The sequence below is a fragment of the Ananas comosus genome, unplaced genomic scaffold (genome assembly GCF_001540865.1).
Source record: "Ananas comosus cultivar F153 unplaced genomic scaffold, ASM154086v1, whole genome shotgun sequence".
Lineage (NCBI taxonomy): Eukaryota > Viridiplantae > Streptophyta > Magnoliopsida > Poales > Bromeliaceae > Ananas > Ananas comosus.
Genome location: NW_017891105.1, coordinates 12,077 through 24,152, shown reverse-complemented (window position 1 = coordinate 24,152; position 12,076 = coordinate 12,077).

Sequence of the window (12,076 nt, the reverse complement as noted above, 5' to 3'; positions counted from 1 at the left end):
CTAAAGTCAGAAAATGCGAAACCACATGGTACTGACTTGATACACTTTAAACCACAGGGTACTAAAGTGAAAAAGTGCAAAACCACACTACAACAGGGTACTGGATACACTTTAAACCACAGGGTACTAAAGTGAAAAAAAGTAAAACCACAAGGGGACTATTTGAAGTTTTCCCAAAAAATTACTTTGATCTCACTTCACATTATTATTGAGAAAATAAATTATTATTTATACCATTATGTTCATCGATATATTACGTATTTATCGTATAATTTTGCCCTAGATTTCCGAATTGAATATACGGAGTAAGATACATATATATATACTGGATGAAAAATTTATGGAATACTAATAATTAACAGGTGAGCTAGGTGCGTGCATGCATGCAATAATTTTTAACGTAAGTATTAAAATAAATTAAAATATATAATAGAATTTCGAATGTGAAAATTAAAAGGTTGAAAACTAAAATATGAAGCTTGACTCAAAGTTCATGGACTAGAAAATGACCGAACTGATTTTAACATTAATTAATGACCGGTAAATTCATTAATTAAATTTGATTAGTAATTATTTACTGCATAAATTTTGATCAAATTTGATAAATCAAATCTATAAATAACAAGGGGATAAATTTCATAATATTACTTGGCGACATTAAAACTAGCTTCTTTTACTTTGTTACCACCATTTTTCAATAAATTTGAAGGACTCATTAATTCTTCATAACTAGCGAAAGATAAAGAATAAAATGGTTCATCTAATATTTGTCAGATCGTTGGCGTTAATCACTAATTCTAAGAGCTTGAGTTATTAGCTAGAAAGATGCAACCATATATATCACTTAAGGCGTACAGACACAGTTTTCGTAGATCTCAATTGTGAATCGGCCCAATTAGCCTCCACTCTGAATATGAGTCGGCCGAACCAGATATCCCGCCATTTCGAACGTGAATCGGCCCAACTGGACCTCCCGTAATAGGATAAGATGCTGATCCATTTAAGCCAACAATATTAGCCAAGATGAGATGATAATCTCATCCACAACGTAGAAATAAAAAGATGAGAGCCAAAGATAGGAAGTAGAGAAGATTCCTGTGTATTCACACAGTTTCATGCCTTCATAAGACCTATGTTCTCAGGACAACTGCATTTCGTTAGTAACGTCGTTAATCTATTATTAACTCAGATGATTGTTATATTAAGTAAATTGATCTATCTGTCAATAGTAAATTTGAAGTAATGCGTATCCCTAATCGTAATCGTGCATTTGCAACTTAATTTAAAGGCTAAATTACAGAAAACCTCCCAATAAAAACCCGATTTTTCACTTTCTCCCTATGCCATTTAAAAACCTATACTTTGCCCCCTTGTAAAATGAAAAATATTCACATAAGGGTACGGTGTGAACTGTGATGATAAAATAACCATTTTGCCCCTCACCCATGTTCACAGGAGATAAAGATGAGGGCATTTTTGGCATAAAAAAATATATAATAATACTTTATAAACGGAACCCTAACGGATTACTAACGGCAGGGGGCGAAGTGAACATTTTTTATTTTACAAGGAAACAAAGACAAAGTGTAGGTTTTTAAATGATAGGGGGGAAAAGTGAAAAATCGAGTTTTGACAGGAGGGTTTTATGTAATTTAGCCTAATTTAAAAAATGTCTCCTTCTCCTCACCTTCTTCATCATCTCCTCCATAGTCTTTATAACCTTCTCTTATTAGATGACACTAAGCTAGGGAAAGAAAAAAAAAATGAAAAAGATGCACATGAGCTTTGTAGTAAATGTTGTGAAATGTACCAAAAGAGGGATCACTAAGTATATGCAATAAGTAGAGTTCTAAACATTCACTAGGTGTAATAAAAAATAATAATGGGTATTAATTATATACGGATATTCCCATGAGCATGATTCGACAGCTCGCACCTATCTGCCCTAATCACCAGGGAGCTCTTCGATCACTAAATTTTCACTCGTTTATTTTAGCAATGAAACTATAGTGGCATATTCAGATGCCACGCGTGATCTATAACTTATTCTAAGTTTAAGTAAAAAATTATTGACTTGCAAGCCTAGCTAATAATATATTTTACGTTGGTAAATAAAGTTATAATAATACTAAGTAACATTAATTAACACATGCACGTATGAGGGGGGGGCGACCTTAAATTAATAAATTAACTGTTTTTTTTCAAAAAAAAAAAGGAAAAAGAGAAAAGAACGCACGGTGATTTCTATGCGGGGTATCCGTACCTGCGATTCGCGCCGATGGCTCGTGGTCGGTTGTCAGTTGACGCATAATTAGGAGGCGAGTTGGGGGGAGTTGAGAGCGACTGCAGCGGCCTTTCCACGCCACCCGATGTACGGGAAACCGTGCACTCACTCACCCTCCCTCCAATCACGTTCCGACACGTGGCGATCGTCCGAACCGTACACGTACCCGACACTTTCCTTCATTAAATAAAGGGCCCGTGCCATCTCTCTCTCTCTCTCTCTCTCTCTCTCTCTCTCTCGCTCTTTTTTCTTTTTCTTTTTTTTTTTTACTGTCCCATCTTCTTTTTTTTTTTTCTTTTATCCTGTTTTTTACCGAAATAATAATTGATTGATAATAATAATTGAAGAGCATCTTATTCTCTTTTATGGACCTCAAGTAAACTAAAATTCAACGTCCACTGTAGCTTTGAGATTCTGACTAATATATTTTATTTTTTATTAAGGTAGATTTTTAATTTATAGATGCAAAGTAAATTTGACAACTCGTCACACTGTCTCACTTAAAAAATATTAAAAATCTCTCTCTACAATTCTTGGCAGTGAGTGGTTGGTTGAATAGTATAATTTAACGGGTAAAAATAATCAAAAGGTTAAATCTTACGGTGAAAAACTCGATAGCACCAAATTTTTGGTGCTATCGATAGTACCCTAGCCGGACTCTATATAGAACTAGGCTGAAATACTATCAATAGTACCAAGTTATTGGTGCTATTAATTTTTTAGCTCTTAGATTGAGAAATTGATGGTTAGGATGATGTGGGCCCCCTAGGGTTGAGTGAGTGGTTGATTGAATAGTATAATCTAACCGGTAAAAATAATCAAAAGGTTAAATCTTACAGTGGAAAACTCGATAGCACTAAATTCTTGGTGCTATCGATAGTACCCTAGCCGGACTATATATATATGTATATATATATATATATATCACCATATAAACACCACATTATTACCTATCCTTAGAGCAAGTGGCAAAGGGCTTGGTGGTTGGTACCCGAGACCCAAGTTCGAATCCTAATCTGATATTCATATTTCCACTAAGTTTATTTCTAAATAAATGAAAAATGAAACATAAGCGGTACGTGCTAGCCTATCTCTCAAAAAAAAAAAAAAAGCACCACATTATTACAATTGAAAAGATGGTATGGAAATGTTAAAGAAAAGAACTGCAGCTACAATTGAAGCAATTTACAAATTAATTTAAGTCGTTTGATCGATATACATCAATTTGATTATACAGAATCATAACTAGATTAGATCTCAATCATTTATATGTATTTATTACGCAGTCCAGCTACTATCTATTTAGGAGGATGGATGCTTTCCGTCTTCCTAAGTCATTTTAAGACTGATGGGGATTCGAATGCTGATCGAATAATATCGGTAACCCGTTAAATAATCCTAAGAAGTATTTATAATGTCTAGAAAGCTAAAGTTTCATCATATTTTAAAATTCATTATATAAGTTTTCATATGTAGAGAAAAAAATGAACTGGTAAAATTCTAATAACCTGTGAAAATAGATGTTAAATTTTTTAATTCATGATCCCAAAAGAATTATCAACTTCTAAATAGTTAAGAATAATTTTCTATTAAAAATCTAAGCTATATTGGATTGTTCTATACGTTAGAACAAGCAAAATGCTCACATAGTCCATAAAAAATTATGGATTTTGTAATTCTTTATCACAAACGTAAATAATTTTTTAAAATTTATAAAAATTTAGTTCAAGTACTGTGAAATATTTCAGATTCAAACCTTTAACGGTTTCGATCATCGATTTGAAAATCCCTATCGATTTAAAACATCTTAGGAGAACAAGACCCCACCCCCTAAAAGGAGAGTAATCGTTATATATAACTAATAACTATAACGCAGAGAGAGAGAGAGAGAGAGAGAGAGAGAGAGAGAGAGAGTTGAGCTCTAGTGCTTTTACAAATGCATAAGCATTTGTGCTTGTAACTTTTTAATCATCATATCACCTCAAGATCCGTACGTACAACACTATTAACGGTATTTTCTTTTTAAGTTTTTTTTACTAGTGCTCCATGAAACTTGATGCAATCCGACGGCTAAAACGTCACAAGCATAAATGCTCATGTACTTACAAAAGTATACGAGCTCAATTCTCTTTCCCTCTCTCTCTCTCGGTATATGTATTGTCCGATTTGTGTTCTTTTAGAAGCATGGAGGTCTTCGTGCTATCAAGTTGTTTTCGATTTTAGGACTTCTGAATCAACGATCGACTTCGTTAGATTATACTATTCATCCAACTGCTCACTCGACCCTAGAAGACAACTATCATCCTAACCGCACTTCCCTTCATCCAAAGGCCGAAAACCTATTAGTACCAACATAAATTTTCCACTCTTGGACTAAAAATTAGTACAATTCTTTTAAATTTTTAGTAAAAAAGAATAATAATAATAATAATAATAATAAAAGAAGTCGGGTTAATGTGGATCATAAGAGATTTTATGAAAAAATAAGTGTTACACTCATATATATATATATATATATATATATATATAGAGATAGAGAGAGAGAGAGAGAGAGAGAGAGAGAGAGAGTAGGGCTACTATACTCTTATGAGTATAGAACCCTTACTACTCATAAGTTGTTTTCGATGTTGGGGCTTCCAAATCGACGATTCACACCGTTAAACATGATTTAGAGTATTTGAAACTTCTAGAAAATAAATTTCATAAATTTTCGAAATCATTATAAAGTCTATCAAGCGAGTATAAAATGAGCTGTTAAAATCGAATGACATCCTAAAAATAGATGATCGGATCCTTCAATTTAAGATCGAAGTTATTGATCTTTATTTAAGTAGTGAATAGAATTTTCTATCAAAAATTTAACATATTTCGATTCTTTTTCACCGTTAAACTAGCAAATATCTCATACCGGCCGTTGAAAATTGTCAATTTTGTGACCGTTTGATCGTAAGGTAAATGATATCGAAAAATTAAAAAATTTAATTTCTAAAAGTTTTAAATGCTGTAGATAATTGTTTGTAAACGATTAATAGGGATCGTTAGAATGTCTAGAGCAAGCGATTACAATATCGATGCGAAAAAACTTAATGAGTATTCGCAGGGCGTATAATGTCACAGAGTTATTAGTACCACTCTATATATATTATATATAGTATAGTCTTATTTATAATATCATTATAGTAATATAGGTATAGTTAAATAAATTATATATTAATATATTAATCTACGATCTCACAGAAATTTAAATAAAACTATGTATATACAAATATTATATATATATCTATAGAGGTCCTGCGCTGGATACAAATTATTATACTATCTCATAGTCACGGTCGTCAATAGCCTTCTGACATAAGAATCAGTTCAAGTTGTTTTTTTTGCAGATGATAGAGGGATTCGATCGACGATCCACACGTTTAACGTTAATTACAGTATTTAAAACTTCTAGGAAATCAATGTTTATAATTTTTTCTCGAACATCATTTACCTTCGGATCAAAGAAGTGTCACAAATTTTGATTAATTGTTTAACGGCGATTATGGGATACTTGCTAGTTTAACGATGTAAAAGATCGGATTTGCAGTTTGAATTTTTGATTAGAAAAATTTCTATACTTACATAGATAAAGATAATAATCTCGTTCTTGGAATTTGAAGGAGTAAGATAATTCTTATTGGGAAATGAGAGAAGTAGGTATCGATTTTTGTTACCTTAATTTTTCATGAAAATTATGTCAGTGGACTTTTTATTTATGATTTTAAAATTTACGAAATTTATTTTCTAGTAGTTTCAATACTCTAGTGTCATATTTACGGAGTGGATCGTCGATTCGTAAGCCCTCATCATTGAAATAATTATGAGTATGAAGGCCTACATACTCATAATAGTTATAAGTAACCATCGTCCACATTTGTATAGATTTCGTTGTCTGCACTTTATATACGTATATAATATAAATTTACGAATTATATATTATAATATATAGCATATAGTATGCTATTATATGTAACTTGATTGATGGTATTATGCTATCGGAAGCACGGAGACTTTCGTGCTTCCTCTAGTTTTTTAATAGTTGTTTTGGATCGCGACTTAGGTGACTCGATTGTGGTGACACGAGAATTCATTGATATAAAAATTTATTGGATCGAAAATAGAATAGTTTCTGAAGTATCTAATAGAGATATCATATAAATTTATGATTTCTGGACATTTAGGGCTATCTTGTACTATCTCGCCCGCTGCGGTTACGCGAAGAAGGGGCTCAAAATCAACGGTTGAAAATAAAAATCTTACAAAATGTAATAATATGACATTAAAATTTTAAATCAAAGATATTGATATTGTTTTATATAGTATAAAGAATTTTATATCAAAATTTCACGTGATTTGGATATTTCTGCACCGTTAAACTTGCAAACGGCTCACTACGGCTATTGAAATTTGTTGATTTTGAGCACATTCAATCACTAGGCAAATGATATCGAAAAATAATAAAATGTATTTTCTAGGTACTCCAAATACTCTAGATCAAGTTTAACGGAGCCGATCGACGATTCGAAAGTCGCAACATCAAAAACAAGCTGGAAGCACGGAAGGCCTTCAGATAGCATAGTAGCCTCACTCTATATATATATATATATATATATATATATATAGTTGAGCTATGATACTTTTACAAGTATCACCATCATGGTGCTATTAGGTTTTAAACCATTGGATCTACTTTTTGATTATTAATAGCCCTTGAATTAAACACTATTCCACCTATCACCACCTATCACCATCATCTCAACCTCACATCTCTCCATCCAAAGGCTACAAGTACACAAGTATCACCCCCATGATACTTTTACAAATATTCTAGCCCTACTATATATATATATATATATATATATATATATATATATATATATATATATATATATATATGTTGGTGCATGCATGTGTTGGGTAGGTGTAGGTCATCCTAATATGTTATGATGATGATGATGATGATGACGATGAGATTGATTTGTTACAAATTCTCGTATCGCCGATAACAACAACAGTGCCTCACCCTCTCGTCACCGGAGCGTGGGTCCCACTCTCTCGGGATCTCCACAAAACTCGAGCGGCGATTGGTGGCTCCGAAAGTGTCCCGCGTAATAATTGGTGGGACCCGCGTGGGGTAAACAAGTTTGGTGCGGGGCCGGTTTCAGCGCGGCCGTGCATGCGTGGGATCTACGGTGCGCTTTTATTAAAGCTTTTCTTTGGTTTCTCCTTTTTCATTTTCCTTTTTTTCTCTTAAAAAAAAAAAAGAAGTTAATTTTACACAGGTTTTTAAAAATATAGTAAATTATAAATATATCCCTTCAAAGTTCAACTTTTATATATTGTTCCTATAAAAGTTCTAATATTTTTAAATATGTCTCTCTGATTTGCTATCGTTAAAATACTGTTTATTTTATAAGGCTTCGTTTGGTTCGGATATAAGCAAAAACTAGCTATTATACGGATAGATATAAGTATGAGGATAAGAAAAATAACGTTTAGATAAAAAATTGGGTTGTTTCCGAGTAGCGTTTGGATAGGTAATATGGAATAAGAAAAATAGTGGATAGTTATATATAGAAAATGGAGGTGTTGGTTGGGATAGTGATACCAGCTTATTTCAGGTATCCGAGAACTATTATTCTCGGGTAAAAAATTTGTGTTTGGGTATAAAGAGGGATAAGGAGTTATCCCTCCCCTTATCCCTGATCCAAACGCTACCTAAGTGAATATCCCTCTAGAAGTCCCAACTATTAATTAAAGGGGGGTAAAAAGGTCAATTCACCTTATAAACTAACCAGAGTTAAGTATTTTATCTATGGTTCATTAATTTTTTCTAACGGATCTTAAAAATTTTGCACAAATAATATATAAAAATTAAACTTTATAGAAATATATTTGTCATCCATTATATTTGTAGGGATCAGTATAAATTAACTCAAAAAAAAAAAGAAAAAGAAAAATTGTTTGATGGGGCGTGGTCCTGTAATTGAGCACGGGCCACGCGCGTGCTCTGTGTACGCGGTACTTCTTTTGGCTTCGCTCCCCGATGTTTCTTTCACGTTTGAGGCCACTCTCTCCCTTTCTTACGGTTACCCATAAATGTCGCCCTGTGTATTGTTCAATATATTCTAGGGAAAACTTCAAAAACCCCCCTGTGGTTTCGTGCATTCTCATTTTGCTATCCTGTGGTTTAAAACGTATCAATTTGTCCCCCTGTGGTTTCGTTTTTATCTTTTTGTTATCAATTTTATTATTATTATTTTTTAAAATCAGTGACAAAGTTAACATTAAAGGATACTAAAGTGACTATTCGATAAATATAGATGGTTATCTGAAGTTTTTTGTATATAATTTAAACAAAATATTAACGAAAAAGCTTCCGAAAAGATAAAAATGAAACCACGGGGGGGGTAAATTGATACGTTTTAAACCACAGGGTAGCAAAGTGAGAATGCACGAAACCACAGGGGGGGTTTTTGAAGTTTTCCCTATATTCTATAATTCAGATTTAACAGCTAATATGATATCATAAATATTTAATTATATTATTTTAGATTATACTTAATTATAAAATATTAATTTTTAGACGAGTAGAACTACTATGCTATCGAAAGTATAAAAAATCTGATGCTTCCGACTTTTTAGCTCTTAAATCAGTCCCTTTAATTATTTCTATTTTTTGGATTAAACTATTATCCTGTGGGAACCACTAAATTCTAGAGACACTACTCAATTTTAGGAGGGACCGCAATCATCCCAATTGTACAATTCTTGATCCAAGGGTCAAAAAATCGAAAGCATCAAATCCTCTATATTTTCGGTAGCTTTTTAGTTAAGTTGATTTTAATATGACTTCATAAAAAAAAAAAACACAGCCAGTATGATTAACACCGGTCTTTTTTTTTTATTTATCCAACTAAAAAAGTTGAACGGAGTCAATTTATAGATTGTGTCATGGCCGGACCGGTCGAACCGGTCAGTTCGACCTGGATTTTAAATAAACGAGATTGTTAGCATCTTCTTTTAGAAAAAGGATAAACTCTAATTCGATCCATGTATATTAGCTTATTTTGTTTTACTGCTCTATGATTCAAATAATTACACTTAACTATTTTATAGTTTTATTTTTTATTTCACTAAAAAAAGTTCTCTAGTCAAAGAGGATGATAAAGTAAAGTTTTTTGAAAACCACGTATTAGTATCCAATTTAACAATAGAAGCTTACATAAAAAATAAATTTATAAAAAAATTATAGGATAGTTAAATATAGTCTTTTGAATTATAAGATAGCAAAGTAAAAACGTACTAAACAAAAAAATAGTTAAGTCCACCTTGTTGAACCACAGAATGATAAAGTAAAAAATATGCTAAACCACAGAAAGGCAAATTAAAGTTTAACAGTAAAAAAATGGGGAAAACTTCAAAAATCCCTTGTGGTTTCGTACTTTTTTCATTTTAGTACCCTATGGTTTAAAGTGTATCAAGTTAGTAACCAGTGGTTTCACACTTTCTCACTTTAGTACCCTCTGGTTTAAAGTGTATCAAGTTAGTACTTTGTGGTTTTATTTTTGTATCAAGTTAGTACCCTGTGATTTTATTTTTGTATCAAGTTAGTACCATGTGATTTTTAAACCACATAGTACTAAAATGAAAAAATGTGAAACCACAGGGTACTAAATTGATACACTTTAAACCATAGGGTACTAAAGTAAAAAAGTGCAAAACCACAAGGTACTACTAACTAGATACACTTTAAACCACATAATACTAAAGTGAGAAAAAGTGAAACTATGTTGTTTTGTGAGAAGCCAATTTTTTGAATTTAGATTACCGAATCCTAGCATAAGGATACAAACTATATGTTCTAAGCAATAGTGATTATAAACTGTATAATAAGTCATATGATGCCTTTGTTTAACAGTAAAAATTCGTAGGCATTTCATTAAAGTAGAGCTTAATTACAATAAAAAATTATTTTGGAAAGAAAAGTACAACGCAGCTCCTTATAAGAGGAGAATAAATTAAGAAATCCAAAACTACACTGAAATAGTTATTAGTGTGCAGATAATTTTACATATTATAATTTTCGACTGTACTGATAAAAATCCTTCGTATTATATATGTATTAATATTGTAATAGCTTATAAGGATACTATTTTTGGAAGGCCTATAGCAGTACCCATCAATGAGAAGAGAAATAAAAAAAATCACTAGTAGTATATATTTATTTATTATTTTTAGTTTGCTTGTAAACCCCGTTACCTAGAACCCCTCTAAGTGCCTATGAAAACTCAATGCGAGAAAAAATTCTAAAATATACCAGTCACATATTCTATATAGCGTAGCCCAATCAATTACAATTGTCTTCTAATAGTCACCTATCCCATCATACTTTTATAAAAATCTATTTTTATTATATATATATATATATATATATATATATATATATATATATATATATATTTTATCTAATTTACTTAGTTAATGTCACTGACATAAATCTCAAATTTAAGCTTCTACCAAAGTTTGAACACCCAAGCACTATTCCTAGTCACTAGCTAGGGCACTCGTGGTTACATAGTAAACCATTTTGTATAACTTTTTTCTTCTTCACTAGTTCAATGGCTTACATACTTTGTTTCATCCTCTTCTAACACTGCGTATATAAAATCAGATAAAAACGCACAGAATTTATCTGAACCATAAATTATTTTGAATCCCGTATCTAATCTTTCAAAGTTTTTTTTTATTTTTTCTATCTAATCTTTTAATTTATTTCATTTGAGTTAGTCAAGATACTTTAACTTCAAATTTTAGTTAAGCTAACTCTCACTTCAATAAATTTATCGTTGTAAAAATTGCAAGCAGTATACTAATTAAATCTATGTAAATAAACAATGCATTTAAATTTTAAACAAAATATCATTGTCCAATTAAAATTAAATAAATCTAAAAATTTAGTAGTAAAATTAACATTTAAATAAATAACAAATTTTGTACATTTTTTTTACCTACATAAAAAAGACTTTTTGCATTTGGCATCCTCAAAAAAAATATTTTTATAAATAACTCTATCAAATTTATAATTATAATTTTGACCATATTCTTGTCATACAGGCGCCATGTAAGCGCCACGCGAGCAAGAGTAGAGGTGCTGAAATAAGTTGAACATAGTAATCTATTCACCGTGTCTAAATACGGTAGATGGTGCATCGTGTCCAGACACAGTAGATGGTTCACTGTGTCTATTGTCTTACAAGCTTGAGCACGAAAAAATATATGTATTACGAAAAAATATAAGTATCAAATACGAAAGAATATAAGTATAAGACACGATGAATCATTCACCATTCACCATATTTAACTTAACACCTCTCCCCACCCAGCGTGGCGCTGATGTGGCATCTGTTTGACGGGGACAGGATCAGAATTATAATTATAAATTTGATAAAATTATTTATAAAAAAAAGAAAAAACTTCAAAAAACCCCCCGTGGTTTCACACTTTATCACTTTAGTACAATGTGTTTTAAAGTGTATCAAGCTAGTATCCTGTGATTTCTCACTTTATCACTTTAGTACCCTGTGGTTTAAAGTGTATCAAGTTAGTACCATGTGGTTTTGCACTTTATCACTTTAGTACCCTGTGGTTTCACACTTTATCATTTTAGTACCTTGTGATTTAAAAACCACAGGGTACTAACTTGATACAAAATTAAAAACATAGGGTACTAAAGTGATAAAGTGAAAAACCACA